The 15,532-nt window shown below is 36.5% G+C and overlaps 1 long non-coding RNA gene and 1 pseudogene across 1 annotated transcript; both read right to left on the bottom strand.

The window, feature by feature from the left end:
• Positions 1 to 384: 384 nt before the first annotated feature.
• Positions 385 to 857, bottom strand: LOC140617988 (peptidyl-prolyl cis-trans isomerase A pseudogene; annotated as a pseudogene).
• Positions 858 to 4,308: 3,451 nt separating this feature from the next.
• On the bottom strand, positions 4,309 to 11,270 carry LOC140617954 (uncharacterized). Its single transcript, XR_012018138.1, has 3 exons — positions 11,056 to 11,270; positions 4,646 to 4,725; positions 4,309 to 4,502 (listed from the first exon to the last, which is right to left on the bottom strand). It is a non-coding gene; the product is annotated as an uncharacterized lncRNA (long non-coding RNA).
• Positions 11,271 to 15,532: the final 4,262 nt, after the last annotated feature.

Here is a 15,532-nt window from a genome sequence, read left to right as displayed (position 1 = left end):
CCATGTCTCATATATAATGAAGCTGTATATTTGTAATTTTGTTAGATCAAAAACCTCTGGGAGAAAATTTGAGGGTGTGATCGTGATTTATATAAAGTAATTCTGCATGTGACCCTATTCCACTGAGGAAAAAGCATTCCTTATATAGTCCCCTTGTTTATTTTTATTTTATTTGTTGTTGTTTATTTTTCATTTCATAATCATAAACTTAACTCTGCAATCTGGCTAGACTTGGAGGGAAGCAGGAAAATACGGAGCCCATAGAATTGCAGCAACAGTTCAAAGATGACAGGATATTTTGGACAGATGGGGGTGAAGATCTGCTCTCCTGAGCTACAGAGAGAATGGTCTGGTAGCTAAGATTTAAAACACAAGTCAAATTTCTTAGATTTGTCCACAGTCAGCAATGGTGATCTTGCTGGCCTTGCCTTTCCTGGACCCAAAGGGCTCCACGGCTTCCACAATACTCCTGCCCTCTTTCTCCTTGCCAGAAACCACATGCTTGCCATCCAACCACTCAGTGTTGGCAGTGCAGAGGAAACACAGGGAACCATTTGTGTCAGGTCCAGCATTAGCCATAGACAACATGCCAGGTCCTCTCTGCTTCAGGATGATATTTTCATCATCAAACTTCTCCCCATAGGTGGACTCACCCCCAGTGCCATTACGGCTCATGAAGTCACCACCCTGGCGCAGAAATCCTGGAATACTGCCTTTATAACCAAGTCCTTTCTCCCCAGAGCTCAGGGCATAAACATTCTCTTCTGTCCTTGGAATTTTGTCTGCAAACAGTTCAAAGGAGACTTTGAGGGCTACCAGTCTAGGAGAATGTCCAAGAATAAGGTGGGGTTGACCATGCTGGGCAGCGCAGGCAACTCCAGGGTGGTAGTGTGTGCAAGGCCATAGTCCCCTTGTTTAATTTTACTCCTTTCCCAGGTATTTATTAGATACCTGTTCCTTAGGGTGCCAGTGTTTAATCAGTCTGGCGTTTACTGGGTTTTGAGCATTCTGGAGATTTTTTGTTGTTAATTATTAGATGTAGCTTCAATGTTCTGAAAACAGTATAATTACTATTTTAGGACTAGACTTATGAACAAGCAAAGCAACTTAATGCAAAATGTAAACTGTAGCGTATATTGTTGTCAATATTTCTATGGGCCATCTCTGCAGCCAATTAGGTCTTTCACTGTTCCTAAGTGAGCTCTTATTTGTTTGCAGTTGGGGAGAGTAAGCAATCACACTCTTATTTATTTATTTATTTTTTGAATTTTTTAAAAAATTTTTATTTACTTATGATAGTCACAGAGAGAGAGAGAGGCAGAGACACAGGCAGAGGGAGAAGCAGGCTCCATGCACCGGGAGCCCGACGTGGGACTCGATCCCGGGTCTCCAGGATCACGCCCTGGGCCAAAGGCAGGCGCCAAGCCGTGGCGCCACCCAGAGATCCCACAATCACACTTTTAGATGGAGCCTTGGTGTTCTGACAAGACACTCTTCAGTGTAAGGTTTTCCTAAATCCTTTAATTCAGTTTATCTTAATTCAGTCATTTTGCAATCTGACCGTGGAGGACTGAATCTCATTAGCTAATTAGACTGAATCTCATTAGTAACTCCTTATTTTACTTATTTTCTGTGTAATTAATTGACTTTACTTTTTAAGTACCATTTTAGATTAACGGAAAAATCGAGCAGAAGAGTTAAATATACCCACCCTCTACCTCCTCCAGGCACAGAGATTTCCCTATTGTCAACATCTTGCATTAGTGTGGTACATTTGTTACACGAGTGAACTGATATTGACACATTATTGACTAAAATTTACAGGGTTTTTTTTGTTATTCTAACAAATTTTATCACTTATGTTCAGTTTGATGAGCCTATTTTTTTGGCAGCTCTTTTTATTGTGCATCAGCCATTATGGTAGATGCTGAGAATAAAATGGTGATAAAACATCTCTCTTTGTCCCTTAGAGTCTAGCCAAAGAGATAGATATTCCTAGGTAAACACAAGTGTACCCAGCATTTATTAAGATCCAGGCCCAGTTCTAAGCACCGAATGCTAATTCATTTAATCCTCAGATTAACCCTGCTTTACAGGTGCTTTTGTTTTCCTTGTTTTTGTTTTTGTTTTAATTAGGAAACTGAGGCACAGAGAGGTTAAGCACCTTGACCAGAGTCACACAACTGGGAAAGGGCTGAGCTGTGACCAGGGCCCAGGCTTCTAGAACACATGCTGTCAATCACTTCCCCATGCTGCCTTCTGCGGTAACAAGACCTACAGATGAGAAACGCCGGCGTGGCAAAGAATACAAACTATAGTCATTGAGCTTTTTATTTAACTCATATTTTATAGCTTTATTTGTAGCAACATAAGGAATCACTGTTAGAGCAAAACACTGAGTCCCCTCAAAAAACATCTAAATGCATAGCACTGTTTTTGGAAAACAGGATATTTGAATTAGTCAATGTTTAGTTCTGTTTTTCATTGTTGTTTGACTCTGCTACTTTTAGAGTCAATATTCAGAAAGAAGCCAACCCTGGATGTATTTATTATATATTTATTATATATTTATTATATACTCATTATACTCATTATATACTATATTGAGTAATGAGTATGTATTATACTCATTATATATATATAATATATATAAATTATATAATATATACTCAATACTCAGTGAGAGACTCAGAGGTTCAAGTGTGATAGGGATCTGACCATTTCCACAGTCACGCTGGATTAAAGCACAGGTAATAGAGGATGCCTAAGACCACACCTGCGGCCTCCACTCATTTTCCTCCCATGCTGCTCCAGTGGCCGGGTAGCTAAGGAGCCACTTCATTTGGTGTGACCTGAGTCACAAAGAATCTTTCTTTATCAAAGTCACTATGCAAAAGATAAGTGCAATGGATACTTTTATCTGTGATATCTCCAAAGCAATTTCTCCATTCCGTAAGCTTTTATGCTATCCAATTGATATGCCCCCACCCCAAGGGAAGTGGTGGAGACCCCTTTATTTAAGTCATTAAAATCTTGATAGACAAAACAAATCAAATCACATTGGGAGGAATGAGCACGACGCTTTCACTGTTCGTGTCTCTTTCAACAAACTGCTAGGCTCAGAAATGCATTTGGGAAAGGCAACAGAACAGCATTCACCCTGACCAATTCTAGAATAAGGGTGTGGTATATTTTAGACATATCAGCCCACAAAAGTACTTTCCTACATTCGTTAAGTTAATGTACTTACTTATACCCTCACCACAGTGGTAACTCAAAAGAAAACTTATAAGCATCTAAAAACCAGAGTTGCACTGCTCAGTAATTCACTCAAACACACATTTGAAAGCAAACTTTATCTCTTTTCTTCCTCATTCTTTACAGATGCCTATTGTTACTGAGCAATTTTAAGAACTTGTTAACTCTGAATAAATGGATATTTTATTGATCGCTGCATCGGTGCCAGGTATCAAGTAGATCCTTTCTCTTTAATTTCACAGAGAAAAAAAAATCTTACATTATAGAAAAAGAAGCTGATGCTTAGAAAAGCAAAATACTTTAATCCAGTAAATGATATAAACTGGATCTGAACTCAGATTTCCTGACATCTCACCTTCTCTTAACATTTCTGTTCTCTCCCAGGTGCCTCAATTGCTTTGTATTAATTTATCTAGCATACATATCATAGAAACAGAAATAATAGGGGGCACCTGGATGGCACAGTGGTTGAGCATCTGCTTGTGGCTCAAGGCGTGATCCCGGAGTCCTGGGATCGAGTACCGCATCGGGCTCCCTGCATGGAGCCTGCTTCTACCTCTGCCTGTGTCTCTGCCTGTGTCTCTCATGAATTAATAAATAAAATCTTTTTTTAAAAAAAAGAAATAGAAATAATAGAAAATAGTAGAGGGCCCCTGGGTGGCACAGTCAGTTGAGACTCTGCCTTCTGCACGGGTCATGATCTCAAGGTCCTGGGATGGAGCCCCATGTCGGGCTCCCTGCTTAGTGGGGAGCCTGCTACCCTGCCCTCTCCTTCTGCCCCTCCCCTGCTCATGTTTTCTCTCTAAATAAATAAAATCTTAAAAAAAGAAAGAAAGAGAAGAAGGAAGGAAGGAAGAAAGAAAGAAGAAAAAAGGAAAGAAAGAAAGAAAGAAAGAAAGAAAGAAAAAGAAAGAAAGAAAGAAAGAAAGAAAGAAAGAAAGAAAGAAAGAAAAGAAATAAAGAAAGAAGAAAGAAAGAAAGAAAGAAAGAAAGAAAGAAAGAAAGAAAGAAAGAAAGAAAGAAAGAAAGAAAGAAAGAAAAATAGTACACTTCTGCTTAGAAACCTCTCAGTGGCAGGATCACTCCTCAGTTCCACCGGCAACCTCTAGCCTCACTGCTTCCTTTCTGTTGCTCTGATTGTCAAATTCAAGGCCCTTCAGGGTTTCTTTCTCAGATGCAGGCTGTGGCAGGAAACCATCCGGCCTACCACCACCACCACCTCAGGTCCAGGTAGGGATAGCAGCCTTTGAAGACAAACACAAAGGCCCTTTTTATTTAAAAGTGTCATTGTTAATCACTGTGGGAAAACTGAAACGAGATTTGAACATTGGCGAGTTACAAAGTTTATAAACTTCTAACAAGAACCTCCCAGCTTTCACAGACTCACTTCAGATTGGAGTTGGTTTTGTTTAAGGCGGAGTTCCCTTATCACTTCCTCGCCCTCAAGACGCCCTGTAGCTGTTTTCCCTGTGAAGGAATGAACAAATCAGGATGAAAAATTGCATCAGGGGAAATCCATAGGCAGCTTCTATCTCCAGGTAGACAATTTATACTTTTAAGAACCTTCCACTGCATTCTATTTGAAAGGCCTGTGCCCTGCCCAGCAATGATCTGCTCTGGGTATTCCCTCACAATTCAAAAAAGAAGAAAAAAATTCAACAAACAGTGGAAAGTAAAGTTACTTCTATTCAACAGACAAGAAATATTCCTTGCATGTAGAGAAACGAATTTTCTGTTCATCCATTTAAAAAGCTCTTTAATTCTCCCTTGGGAAGCTGACTCTCATTGAGCATTAGTAGGTTCACTTCTGAACACAAACAGGGGAAAAAATAAAAGCAATTCTCCAAAGTAAAACATGCAAACCTTTTTGCCTGAAACAATAAAGTCAAGTTGAGTGGGTTTAAGTTTACAAATTATGACTAGTTTAACTAGCAAAAAATTCAAGACCACATTGTTTTATCTATCATTATCTTCATAAAAGGTCAACCACAGATTATATCCTGACTTTTTAATGGTAGTGATTTGGGGCCACTTCATGGTAAGATACCCAGTAAATCTATGAGAATGAACTCCATGGAGCAATAAATAAGTAGATTTCCTTTCTATGGCTTAGCCCTCAGAGGTCTCCCACATTGCTCATTTAATTATACTGCTGCCCTTCATCTTTATCAAGTTTCAAAGTCCTCTAGCATATAAGTATATAATAAAAGGAAATGCTAAGGAGAGTGTAGAAATGTGTAGTAAGTAGAGTATGTGGCTATGCAAAGCTGTATGATAAGTTCCTCAAAAGTTGAAGTACCTAATACTTGACACGGTAAATTTAGAAATCATTTTCAAGGTACAAACTACTTTTCAGTTTTGTCAACCAAAAACCTAGAGGGCTGGACCAAATGATCAGTAATGTCCTGTGTGCTATAATCTTTTTATTTGACAGTAATTAGGTTTAATTCTTGGATTTGGAATTGGGTGTGAATTAGTTGCTGCTTTACTAGATCAGATTTAATTTTCATTCAGGCACAGTGTTGAAGCAGGCATGATATTTTGATTATGAAAGGAAAAAAACATTTAGTAATTTGAGTTATCTAAGTTGGTTCTCTTTATCGATTGCACTGCTCTCCTGTTGGTCATGTAGTCATAGGCTTTAAAGTACAGCTTTACTCCCAGTTATGTCATTGACTTACCTATTAGACTATCATTAAATTTTCCATTAATTCCTTTCCAATACAGATATTGTTTTCAATCTACTAATAAATCACTATGAACTTTTATTTTGTTGATGTCATTATTAATACAACATAACCTGGGCAATGATAATCAAAATAAAATTAATGTCACAACTACTTACACACACAAAACCCCTAAAGATTAGCCTAGTTAATGTGTTGTGTATCTATTGCTTTGTGTTGGAGAGATTTCTTTTTTTTTTTTAATCAATAGTTACCATTAAAACACAGTCAACTTAAATACAAGGCCAAATGATATGAAACAGGGAATAATAACCATTTCAGCTTTGTCTTCCATTCAGGTTTTTTTTACCTACACACTTGATTTTGATTCTAAGGAAAGTAAATAATCACATACATGTAGTCTACCTACTTGTGCTAGGCATTGGGCTTGCTGCTTTCATACAGTCTCTTTTCATTATATGCAACCAACCTTTCCCAATTTTGGTGAAAACTATTAATCATCATCTTTAGAGGAATCGATGATATTTTTGGTCTCTTTAAGCCACTTTATTACCATAAATCTGATTGATTTTGAAAGTGGCAGAAATAAGAGGAATTAAAAATAAAAGAAGCCAGGAAGGGCCAATTTCAGGTGCTATAGAGCTCACAAAGTCACAGGTTGAGGAAAGTAGAGACAACGCACCTGGCATTCTATGGCGAGGAAGAGGAAGGCCATAGAAAGAAACCCTGAGGCAGGGCACAGAGTCAATGGGTAGGAGTAACTCATTAAGCCACACTCTCCGTAAAGATCTCCAGAGCCAGTCACCAATGTCCCAGCAAATGTTTGCATTTTTGTATCAACACTGAGACTCTGAGTAATTAATGGGACTCAGAACTTTCCAGATCTCTTCCAGAAAGTTTTACCTGCTTTCTGGATTTACCTGCAGGATATGTTACCTGTCCTGGAAGACCTGCCTCTCTTCAAGTCCTCTGAAATTAAATTAGAACCCACTACTATGATACATTCAAAAAGAATCACTTTTATATACAAAGTTAACTGCTTTATTTGTCTTTTCAGACTTGTTTGTAAGGTCAATTTTCTCTTTACGCAAATGTTGCTTCATTTCCTCCCTCATATTTATGGCTCATCTTTAAAAAATGCACTTCACAAAGGAGAAGACAAGGATTTTTAATATTGTTTGTAAACCACTGGTCTTAATTTTTATGATTCATTTCAAAATACTATTTTACATCTTATACTTACTTCTTATGATGTCCATTATTTTGCTACCAATACAAGTTAATCTTAAAGGTCAGTTAGCTAGGGATGCCTGGGTGGCTCAGCAGTTGAACATCTGCCTTCGGCTCAGGTCATGATCCTGGGGTCCTGGGATCAAGTCCTGTATTGGGCTCCCCACGGGAAGCCTGCTTCTCCCTCTGCCTATGTCTCTGCCTCTCTCTGTGTGTAACTCATGAATAAATAAATAAAATCTTAATTAAAAAAAAAAGTCAGTTAGCTTGGGCATATATTCCCGCCATACAAATTTCTCATCCTTTTGTTTTTCACTGACACACATTAAAGCATGAGAAGTTAACTAGTGGCATCAAACAACATATATGATCGTATCACTTTCCAATATACTTAACTCTCAATTTGCAAACTACCAAAGGGTTAGTACTTTTATACTTTTAGTCCATTCCTGTGTCTTGTCAATGTTTCTGTGACCCAATGCCTCCTGCTGGACTTGAATGAATGGAAAGTTGCTCACCATCTACCATGAGCTGGGCCACAATGCTACTCTAGCCACTTTTTTTTTCTCTCTTTATCATTTGCTCTTCTGATTTAAAGTCTTACATTTGCTGTTCTGATTTAAAGTCTTACGTCTCAAGAGGTCAAAAGGCTGAATGTTTGAGAGCATCTCTTTATAAGTTTCTGTTACCTTTTTATTTCTGTCAACATGGTAATAATGATGTGTCATTTCAGAAACACTCACTTTCTTGCTTAAATGGTTAGGGTTTTTTCCCTAGTGTGGAAGTGTGAATAGTGGGCAGGGCCAACTTTATTATCATTGGTTCCAAGAAGCTGCTTTGAGGTCAAGTCACTGAAGAACAGCTGCCCTTGGAATAGAGGAGTCTGTACCTGAGAGTATAAGGCCAAAATCTGTCCATTCTTCCAAATTACCACAACATTTAAAAGATAATCATTTAGGGGGATGCCTGGGTGACACAATTAAGTGTCCAGCTTTTGATTTTGGCTGAGGTCATGATATCAGAATGACACTTTGTTGGACTCCATACTCAGCATGGAGTCTACTTGAGATTCCACACCCTCCCACCCCTTTCTCAAGTGAATAAATAAATCTTTTTTATTTACTTAAGATCATTTTTTAGGTGTTTTTGGCCTTTTAATTGTTGAAATGAAGGTGGTTGGATAGTTTAGTCAAAAAAAGGAGGGGAGACATTTATATAATGAACTACATAGAAACAAATGAACTGGCATTTAACAAAAGATTTTAATGATATGGGAATACTTTTATGATATAAGAAGCAAAAAATTAGAGATATATTAAGTATGATCTTAACTAGCTAAAGTAAAAAATTCATACAAAAAAATGATTCATGATATGAATCTGTCAAATTGTTAGCCTCTTAGTATAGTGGATAATTTGTTTTTCCCCTTTTTGAGGCTTCTAAGTATATGATGAGCATGTATTCTTTTGGTTGTGAGAGGAAAAAACTTTATAAGAAAAAAATTAGCTATGAGAATTAATGATCATCATCATAATTCATATTTCAAATACTTATGTCTCATTCAATTTACCTGTATTGTCATGAATCCTTATAACAAATATTGTAAGGGAAGCATCATCTCCATATTACAGAAGGTAAAACTGAGATTTGGAAAGATTAAAGAACTTTCCAAGGCAACACAGGAGGAAATCAGCAAAACAGATTCAAATACAAGTTTGTCCTTTTTCAAGGACTCTTCTCTTTCCGTTATACAATTAAGAGCAAGAATAACCCATGTAGTTTCCACTTTCATGATACATTTTAAAGAAATACAGAGGAAGAAAAATAGGAACCAGTCCGTTTAAAGATGAAAAGGGGTAGCATGGATACAGTTTGGAATGGATCCAAAGTCTCATGAGGCCAATATGTAATAAGAAACTTGATTCTGGGAAAAAAAAAAATTATAGGATTTGCCTTAGGCAACCCGTCATGATTTATTATTAAATTACTTTTTTTTAACTGTAAGGGAACAAAAATGAACCTTATTTTTAAAAACCCATTATTCTGCATGAACTGATTTAGCATATTACTACAGATAGATATATTTATTTCAAAAAAAATTTCCTCTGACAGTTCCAAAATCAGGGCATTTCTGGAAAAAATCAAGTCTGTTTCTTCAATTGAAAAAAAAAATACTTTGTCAGGGACTGAGTGGAGAAACTTATTTGTCATTGATTTGTGATGTACTGAGTAAATTTCAGCTTCAAGTTATTATTCTTTCTAAAGTAGTCTGGTCTTTATCAGTGGTTTGAGACTTCCCAGATATAGGGCATACTAGTTTTGCAAGAAACTGCACTTTCTTCAACTCTGTTATTTTAGTATTACTAAGGCAGTGTATGCATAATCTATTCTTAATATGAATTTATAGCTCCTTATATATTAATGAGGGTTTTTCAGGCTTTAACCTTGATGTATCCAAAGCAATTAGAATATAGTGACTAAAAAAGAGAATTGTCAAAATTATCGAGCTTGTACATGAACAAGAATGAAATGAAAGATAGCACAAAATTTAATCTATTTTCTTACAGCTACCCAGATTTCAGTATTCTGGACCATTAGGCAAGAAGTAGGACTAAAAATAGGAAAATTTGAAATCGATTATTGGAGAAACAATTGGTGTTACAGCTCTAAACTCTCTTGTATTTCATTTCTAGTGTTCAGAATAAAAGATTTATTCATCGCAAAAACCCATTTGCTAAGTCACTCAGTCAGCACATACTGAATGCCTGCATGTCCCAGCAGGGCTTCATGGCCAGGAAGGTCCAGTGCTTGTTTTAATGTTGTGCTAGCATTGTCTTGAATTTCTTAGTAATGTTTGAGCAAGGGATCCCACATTTCAATTTTGCCCTGGATCCCATAAATTTTGTGCTAGGTACTAGGTATGTATGAAACAACAACGACATAGTTCCTTTCCTCACATAATTTCTAGAAATAATAAAACCATTATACAATCAACTGACAGTATGTTATTAGTTATATGATAAGGAAAGCACAGAGTGAATGTTGTGAATATTGGCAGTTCGGAAGATCTATTACGCTCTTTAGGAAAAAAAAAAGTGAAACACAAAATCCACTATCAAAATGATAATGGACATATACTTCTATTTTTTCCCACTGCTTCAGTCTTCCACAATGAAAGCTGAAATCCAGTAATTTTGTGGTTCATCTCTTTAATTCTGCTGACCTTTATCTTGCAATAGTTAATATGCTTAAGGGAAATCTAGGACATCACAAGCCAGAACCATATCTGTGGCTTCTTCAGTCCTCGCCTCTGCAATTCTTATTCATAGTGCTTGATCTTGTGGTAAAATAAGGTTGTAATCTGGGGTTGCAGTGTTGGTAATGTTCAAAAGATGAGTCAAAATGAGTACTGTCGTTAGCCCTTGTCATGTGAAGCTAAAAAATACCTTGTCCTGTCATAGCTCAGAGGAAAGTCTGAGCATACCTACATTTAGCATTAAAGCAGTCTGATTTTTAATACTGTGCTGGGTCTTTTCAGGTTGTTAAGGAAAAAGAGATACTCTCAACATGACGGAAGCCACACTATTTGCTGCAGGAATAAACAAGAAAGGAAGTCCAAGAAATCTTAACAAAAACCTTGGCTTCCTGGTGCCCTGGAACAGCACTGAAGATAGTATCCTATTGAGGGAATGCTGGTGTCAGGAGTCAACTCTCTGTATCACTTGCTAAAGCTACTTCACTCCATTTAGGGTGCCAACCTATTGCTAGCCCCTGATGACATTCTTTGTCTTTGAGTACAATTCTGCTCTCTGTGAGGATTTTTGCATATACTATACTCATACTCACCAGGAGATAACAAATCTGATTAGAAAAGACTCACCAGGAAGGAAAAATCTCCTTTGATTTCTGGCATGAATATAGCTTCTAGAAAAAAATCCCATATCAGACCATCTCGTAGGCTGCTGGCCATTACACAGAAAGCTGCCCTTGATGCAAATTCCAATCTCTGATTCAAGCTAGGGTTTCAGGATCAACCGGCCACAATGTGACAATCTCTACTCCTTGCTCAAAAAAGTCTTGGGTGTAATAATCCTCAGAATGTAGTTGATGCCAAAAAAAAAAAAAAAAAAAAAAAAGAAAGAAAGAAAGAAAGAAAGAAAGAAAGAAAGAAAGAAAAGAAAGTGAAGAAAAGGAAAAAGAAAGAATTAACCTGATTATTCCATGTGAGTTTTGGGGAGAGCAAAAAACACTTCTCTGCATATTTTTAAAGTTCCATACTAGAGAAAAAGACCATCTCTCACTACTGTTCAGCATGTAATATGCTTGCACATTTATAAACATGTGAGTGTATAATCGGGATGCAGGGAGTTTGAAGAGGGGGTTGAAGGACATTGAATGCCATGGGAAGGAAAAACCAAAATATTATTTCAAACCTCCACATTCCCATAGTATTTCTCATTTTTTCCTATATATACTTGAATCTTCTGATTTTCTGACTTGAGACTCAAACTCTTCGCACCATAACATGAATTTTCACATTTGAAAATAAATAGATCAGTAACAGAGAAGAAAACATATAAACAAATCCCAAGGATCAATGATGAGCTGTATACTTATGAAGAAGGAATTTGGGGCACTGTTATGGTCCAACTAAAATAGTGATATCTGTGCCTGTGGTATTCAATAAAGATGCACCAAATATGGGAAAAAAAATTAAGTGTTTCTCATTATTGAAGGCTTAAAGGCCAGGATATAGTTGGAATCTCCAGTCAGATCTAGATTCTTGAGGTCAAAGGAAGTCATATGTGAAATATTTAACTCCCTCTGACCATCCCTTCATAGGTATTCCTTAGCCTCTGACTTCTGTGTCCACCACAGCTCCAGCTACTTTTTAATATGTTTTTCTTTCTATTGACTTAACACGGCCTTAGATGGTTAGTTTTCATTCTCCTCCATGATTCAGAAACCAGATGTGACCTAAAAGGTAAAAGGAAGAAATGTCTATCTGACATGGTTACACATTTGGCTCCTTTTCCAAACCAGCTTCAGAAGCATATATTTGCAGCCCAGGTGCATCTACAATGTCAGCTTAAGATCACAATGGACAAACAGGATATGGAGGAGGAGGGTTCTTGATTTTGAAGGCCAGAGAAGCAATACGATTTAGGTAGGCTTCTGGATGCATACTTTGTTGAAAACAGTAAATCCATTGAGAATCAGAGAAATTCTAAAAGAGTGAGACTTAAAAACCATCTATGGGGATTATCAGAAATTTGTTATCTGTCTTCAAAGACATCTAAATTACACCATTGTATCTAAAAAAAAAGTTGCAAACCATTATTCAATGGTACAAAACAAAGGATTTAAGCTAAATCTTTGAACTTTTACGGTGACATTATTTAGCCTTTCTGCACTTTTTTTCCTCATTTACAAAATGTTTTGAACTAGATTTCAAAAGTTCCTTTCAACTCAATGATTCTCCATCTTTCTCTATAAAAAACATACAATATCTTAATTCTAGTATCAAATTTGCCTCCCAACAGGATTCATTGACAAAGTTTCTAGAAGCCAATTGAAACTCTCAAATTTTATTTGTGACCTTTTGTATTTTCTGGTTGGAAATTCCAATTTTACGTCCAGAAATAGAATCCGTAAATGCCTCATGTTCTTTAAGAGACACTAGGAAGAGTAAGTAAAGCAAATATTAAAGATTGGACTTTTGAACTCCACAAGGATATCTGCTAAGACATGACCTAAACCATTGTATTTGCATGTCCTCTTAAGTGGTACCAACATCACTTCCTCCTTTTCCACCACCATGTTCTGTGAATCATTTCCAAGGCAATAGGCCAGCTTTGTATTTAGCAATCGAATACTCTGTTTCTGGAAGTAGAATTTTCACCAGAGGAAAGATAGAAAAGTGAAGTGGTCTGTCCCCACAGCTTTCCTAAAATCTGAAGATGTAAATAAAAGAAGAATATTTCTAATTCAATGGATGGAAAATGAACCATCACTTAAATACTTCTATGCAAAAACTTAAGGATATATCATCTGTCTACGTGATCCAAACATAGTAAGGTAAAGAGCTGAGGCAATATTTGAGTCATTCAGGTTACCAAGTACTAGATTTTTCCTCCAAGCACATTGCTTATAAAAAAGATCTTGTTATTTTTTAACTGTCCTGATCTTTCATTCTCTCCCCACCTCACTTGATATTGTAACCTTCACTCTTAGTTCTCTCAGAGCTTGTCTTATTTCTTCCAGACAAGATCATCATCAAAGTTTAGAAGAAAACTTCTGGCAAACACCCTAAAGTTTTAACCACATAGATAGCATTTGCACCTCAACCATAACTTTATTGGTTAAATTCAAATATGGTGACAATTCTATTTAAATAAAAGCTCCAGCGTTTCATCTCAAGTGTCAACAATTCTAACATCAGGTTACAACGATATCCTATGTCATCAGATTTTGTCTCTGTTACATAAATATGACTCTTCAGATCTAAATAGACAGTTGACGCAGAAGAAATACAGCATTAGTGGAAGAACATATTTTTCATCCACCCTGATCTTCTAGGCTTTAGAGAAAACCATGTACTATACCACCCATCCATTTTCTCTACTGTCTACTCGTTGCCCTACTACTAGACTCACTCCCATGATACTAAGTCCCATGCTTCTCTCTAAAGTATGCATGCACCTTTGGTATGGGGGTATAGAATTGTACAGACGGAGAAAACTGATCTGACTGCACAGTTGTGATTAGGAGCAGGTTAAATGTCTGACACACCCCGACACAGCTGAAACTTTTGGATACCCTTAGTTGACCATTTTCAATGTAGAAAGGAATATGCTTAACAGCCACTGTTAGCTCTTGATGAGGGAGACCTCTGACTGTGAATCAGAAATTTTCCACTTGATCGGAGTATAATTGTGGCAAGAGCCAAATTCCAGGAATAATTTGGAATACGAAGGAGCATTTTCTCTGTTTATAGTTACGCAAATTTCATTGTTTTACATTATCAAATCCTGAGGACAATCAGGTAAACATCTCTAAAGTCAAGCACAGAGGCTGGAAGGCACTTTTTCAGAGTTTGAGGAAATGCCAAAGTTAAGATTAGTAGTGCTTCTGTAATTTACTGTCTTAAGGTCTGTGTTTTAAATGACAATTTGTGTGTTAAGTTGTAAGTGTATACCAAAGGTTTACTATGTGGCTAGTAAAATTAACTTTATTTTTAATATCTATATGTTTATTTTTTAAAATGCTAACATATACCCATGAATCAAAATTCAAAAGGTGAAGAAGATAAAAGTAACATCTTCTTCCTTCACTTATACCCCAACCACTCAGTTCTCAATCCTCCTCCATTTCCTTCCCCCATCAACAGTCAATACTGTCTCCTTCTTGCCTGTACTTTCCCAAGGTCTTGGGTGCAAATCCACTCATACAGTATTTTCTTCCTTCTCTGAATGAATAATAGCACCTCATATAAAGTATTCTGTCCTTTGCATTTTCTTCTTAATATAGCTGAGAGGATTTATATATGTATACACACTGTATATAGAGATGTTCCTCATTATTTTTATGGCTACATAGAATTCCATTGGAGGGAAATATTCTATATTTCATGAATTCTGTTTTGAATATTTAGATTATTTCTAATCTTTTGCTACTATGTTAAATTATGTGAAATGCTACAATTGATAGCCTTGTATGTGTTATCATATCCCAGATGTACAAGTATATATGTAGGATGAGCTTCTAGAACTTGAATTGTTAGTCCAAGGAATATGTGTATTTGTAATTTTGATGGTTAGATCTTGATAATTTATACATCAACAAGTCTGGTCAACTATGTCCTCTAATTTGTTGATCTCTATAAATTGGATAGGTTAAATATATAACCTAAATATATACATATCACTGTTATAGTATGTGATATATATTTATATATCAGTATAATTTTATCTGCATTTATCTTATTGTGACTGAGTTTGAGCATCTTTTCTTATGCATGAGGTATTTTTTTCTTTTATTTGTTCATATTATGACTGATTCTAGAGTGTCCACATTTTAGCTTAGTTTTATATTTTCTAAACAAACGAGATTTCTTTAAAAAGGTTTTATCAAGATATGCAATGTTTAATATAATTATGCACCTAATTATCTCAAGATTGGCATTAAGATTTTCCATTAACTATTTAAGACATTTTTTTTTAATTTTTATTTATTTATGATAGTCACACAGAAAGAGAGAGAGAGGCAGAGACATAGGCAGAGGGAGAAGCAGGCTCCATGCACCGGGAGCCCGACGTGGGATTCGATCCTGGGTCTCCAGGATCGCGCCCTGGGCC

Source organism: Canis lupus, chromosome 1 (assembly GCF_048164855.1).
Source record: "Canis lupus baileyi chromosome 1, mCanLup2.hap1, whole genome shotgun sequence".
NCBI classification, from domain to species: Eukaryota; Metazoa; Chordata; class Mammalia; order Carnivora; family Canidae; genus Canis; species Canis lupus.
Note: the sequence above shows the minus strand (reverse complement) of the source record. Positions and strands in the feature narration are given on the sequence as shown.